The sequence below is a fragment of the Mandrillus leucophaeus genome, unplaced genomic scaffold (genome assembly GCF_000951045.1).
Source record: "Mandrillus leucophaeus isolate KB7577 unplaced genomic scaffold, Mleu.le_1.0 Scaffold312, whole genome shotgun sequence".
Lineage (NCBI taxonomy): Eukaryota > Metazoa > Chordata > Mammalia > Primates > Cercopithecidae > Mandrillus > Mandrillus leucophaeus.
The window spans coordinates 858,680-863,635 of NW_012103277.1; positions in this window are offsets into that span (position 1 = coordinate 858,680).

Genomic DNA, 4,956 nt, shown 5'->3' on the forward strand with positions numbered 1-4,956 from the left:
TTTGAGACAGAGTCTTGCTCTGTTGCCCAGGATGGAGTACAGTGGCACTATCTTGGCTCACTGCAACCTCTGCATCCCAGGTTCAAGCGATTCTCCTGCCTCAACCTCCTGAGTAGCTGGAGTTACTGGTGAGTGCCACCATGCCTGGCTAATTTTTTGTATTTTTTTTTTTTAAGTAGAGACAGGGTTTCACCACGTCGGCCAGGCTGGTCTCAGTCTACTGACCTCATGATCCTCCTGCCTTGGCCTCTCAAAGTGCTGGGATTACAGGAGTGAGCCACCATGCCCAGCCAGAATGATTTTTTTAATATATATAGACATGACAGAATGTTCTATCTATTTTTAAATGAAAATCAATTTTTAACTTCCCTTCCCACTTTTTTTCTGGATATTTTATATGTATACTTTTTTCATATCCATAATTTTGAATAAAAGTATTTTTATTGTAAGACTTATTCACAAATCTATTACTAAATATAAAGTACCCATTATTATAACATATCCAGCCATAAAGTACAAACTCATTTTAAATCTGTACAAACTATATTTCAAAACTTCTGATATTCAAATGAACATAATTATTTAAATATGATGTTTGATTTTTATCACTAAAATAAATTACATTTTTGACATAAATATGTCATAGGGTTATTTTTAACTTGGTCTCTCTCTATATATATTTCTTGTTTATACACACACACACACGCACACACACACACATATAATAATACCCTCATGCTAACATATTTCACTCCATCATTCTTTAAACTCCTTTGAAACTTTTATGTAGATCTTATAGTGAGATGTCACTGAGCCATGTGTTAACATTATAAATGTACTGCGTCTGCTTCTGTTATTTTCTGCTAGGCTGTGACAGTCAAACAGTTCCACTTTGGGCCCAAGTTATTATTTAAAAATGCATATTTCATCATCAAAATACTGTTAATTCTTTGTTTCTTGGTGTTGTTTTGTTTCTCCTGGAATGTAAAAATAGTGTCTAGGTCTTTGCCTACATACAAAAACAGGTGGTTCACAGACCCACAGTATAGGAATTAGTCATCATGAGAATTGCCTAGAGTTTCTTAGAAATGCAGATTTTATGCTTCATGCTAGGACTACTAAATCAAATTTTCAAATTAACAAGAACTCAAGTGTTTTATATGCACAGTAAATTTTGAATAGAACTGCTCTGTAAGGCTAAGATAATAAAGATGATCCAGACTATGCTTATATAATTTAAATTGTTTTTCAAATAAAATTTCAGTAACTGAAAATACCTCTAAAGAAGTCAAGCATAGATTCATTTAAGAAACATGCCCCCAAATTTATACTGTTACTATTGCCCACAGACTGAAATAAAGCTGCTTTAAATTCTAACAACTGGGCCACTTTCTCTCTGCTTCAGAAAACAGGAATCTTCCTTTGGTTAGATAGTTTAAACTTTTTTTGGGGGGGATAGTAACTTTCAGTTTTTATATCTTAATTAGTATTCTTTTTTCATTTATAAAAACATGCTAGCTACATAAGAATTCTTGAAAATTATCTACTTTGTAAGTGGCCATGAAAGAGTTGTCTTGTTTTTTTTTTTTTGTTTTTTTTTTTTTTTTGCTTTATCTGAACACTTAAGCTTCTAGACCTTTACAGTGAAGATTATATTAATTTGTGTAAAAGAGATTTAAGAGAAGCTGGGAGAGGCTAAATAGATTGACATAAACAAAAAGGGAGATCTACATACAAGAGAAAATATATAAAGTATGGAAGTTGGAGGAAAAGAGAAGCAACAGAGGAAAATGAGAGAGAAATAGCACTGGGAGTACAGTTTACAACGAGCAAAGGGGTTTGGATATAAGACTGCTAGAGAAAAGGGACTTAGAGATAGTCCCATATCTCAAACACTTTTATGAGAAATGTTGCTCTGTGTTGTGTGAAAATAGTTCATTTCCACCTATTCTCCTTTGCTGGCATTCCATTTTTAAAAATTGAGTTTTTTCCAAATTTTTATTTAGATTTGTTTTTCCTTAATAAAAATCAGTAAGAAAAAAAATCCAATATGTAATGGTAAACAAAACAGGACAGTATGCATAACTAACAATCTTCACAGAAATTATTCAAAATAAGTTTAATAACCTCATTTTACAGAGAAAGGATCTGATATTTTTAAAAAGTTAAATAGCAGCATGCCCCACACCTGTGTTTAATGAGCGAAAGCCCAGGTTTTTCAGCCCCCAAACTAATATCAGTTTCACCATTGGATTTCAACCATGGCGGCATTTTAGCCTCTCATGGGACACTTATACAAATAGCAGTGCCTGGGCTCTAACCAAGTAATTGAAGCACAGTCTCTGGAGGTGATGCCAGGGTTACGAATCCTCACACCATGTTGCAGAAAAGCAGCATTTGGCATTAATCGAATCTCTATCAGTTAAAATCAAATTAATATTACCCCAAATTAAGATTTCCAAAAAAATACAGATTTCTTCCAGTATCTCTCTTTTCTGTTAGGGTAATATTTTTCCTAGTGCCCAAAACTCAGAAAAAAAAACAAAGTTCATTTTAGCCTCAATCATACAACACTCAAACAAAACTTTCTTTAGAACTGTGTAAGTACAATCTTGCAGCAAAATATGTAAAGAGGTCAGTGAAAATATGAATCTTTTTTTTATTTTCTCTATGGCTACCCTGACAACATCCTACAACCCACTCCAACAACCAACCTTATCAAAGATTTTTTGAAGGAGGTAAATTAAGATCCTCAAAAGATAATAATGAGCAAAACAAATCAAAAAAGTCTTTGGGAAACATATCTTCATGAGTTACATTTGTATAGAAATTAAAAATCAGCAAACCCAGTATTTTAGAACTAGGAGAAATAAAACAAAAATGTGTGCTTTACTTTGGGCATTTCTGGTAGAAAAAATATATTGTACAAGCAGTATGGTTTAAAGTGTTGGAAGTATGTATGTATAGTTTCCAGTTTTACTTTACCAGTAGTGTAACAAAGGTCAAGTCACTGAGCTTTTTAGCATTATTTATTTTAAAATGGAAATAAGAAAATTTGCAGTGCATCTTACAGAGTTTGGAGAATGAAATATTTATGATACTCAAAATATTTTCTAAGCCATAATATGTGACCTATTATGTTTAATCCAGCACTATAAGAAAATAAAGCAAACTACAGTTTTCTAGTGTGTCCTTAAAGAGTACGCATAATTTCTGAACTTTCTGTAAATAATATCCTCAGAAAGGTTTTTGAGTGATATTCACATTGAAAACTTTAAATATATGAATTATATAATTGGGTTTTATATCGCATTGCATATTTTAATAAATTAGTGATCTTGAAATTATACAAACTTAAAGAAAATAGAGTATGGTAAATCTGACTAATATTAGGTACATACAAATAAAATGTAATTTATACCACTTAATCAGAATTTAACCAATAATAGTCATACCTAGAGGCCAATTAAAATTGCCTGTCTTTAATTTTGCTTTTGGAAGTATCTGCAACTTCTTTCTCTGCTTTCCACCTGGTTGGAAATACATTGCCAAAAGACAATCTAACCTTTAACTTTTTACCAAGAGAATTTACTGAGCATGTTTATGTTGAATTCAAATGCGACTAGAGAGAAGGGTAAATTATCTGAGGTGGGCTTGAAGGTAAACAGCTGTCAGTGAACTATGAATCATCTCAAAGGCACATTAGCTAAACTCATTTATAAAAGGAAAATTGTTTTGTATGTTGAAAGAAATAAACCCAAGGACCCTGCGCTTGCTCTTAATTTGCTGTCTATAAGTCAAAAATTCCTTGGAGAAGCAATATGATGAGCTGTTTTAGTTTTAGTGTATTTTTTTTAATATTTTTTTCCAGTTCCTGAAATGAATATGAAGGGGAAAATCAAAATGCCCTTCTTTCACAGAGAGATAGTAAAACAGGAGCACTTCTATTCTGCGGCTGAAGTCTGACCTAATTGCTTAAAACTGCTCTACTGGTACTCGATTGGGCTTTTTGTTTGTTTGTTTTCAAAATAAAACTTTTCAGTAAATTTTAATCAAAATAAATGATGCTTTATTTTATACTTAAACAATTAATTTATAATGTTTATTTTAATATGAATATTGAATTAGGTTTCTCTTTCTTTAAATTCATAAACTATGAAATAATCTTGATTCACTCAGATGAATAGTTCTAAATATAAATGCTTTTTTTTTTAACATTATGCCTTCTACTTTAAAAGATGTAATTTTTTTAAACAGAAATGGCCAGAGAAACTTTATCCTGATATCTACAATGAAAATAAAAATAAAAATAAACAGGGCCAGGTGCAGTGGCTAAGGCCTGTAATCCCAGCACTTTGGGAGGCCGAGGCAGGCAGATCATGAGGTCAGGAGATCGAGACCATCCTGGCTAACATGGTGAAAACCCATCTCTATCAAAAATACAAAAAATTAGCTGGGCGTGGTGGCGGGTGCCTGTAGTACCAGCTACTAGGGAGGCTGAGGCAGGAGAATGGTGTGAACTCGGGAGGCGGAGCTTGCAGTGAGCCCAGATTGTGCCACTGCACTCCAGACTGGGCAACAGAGTGAGATTCTGTCTCAGATAAATAAATAAATAAATAAATAAATAAATAAATAAATAAATAAACAGTTAATCCAGCAGCAGAGCACTAAGATCACAATGGGTTACAGACTTGTACATAATATTTTTGAGCATTTGTGTTTTTTATTTATGTTTTAAAATATTTAAAATTAAATTGAATTAGAATTAAACATTATAGCTGGTAAATTATGTTTGGCCTAAAGTTGCCCTCCTTTACTTATTTTAAGTTTGGCCTGAAGGTTTTCCCATGCATTATGAACTGTAACTCAACTTGATGTGTTAATGGACTAACCTATGCTTGTAATAAGTAGTTGAGTCTCAGTTAATAACAACAGCCAAACTTTAGTCAACTATAG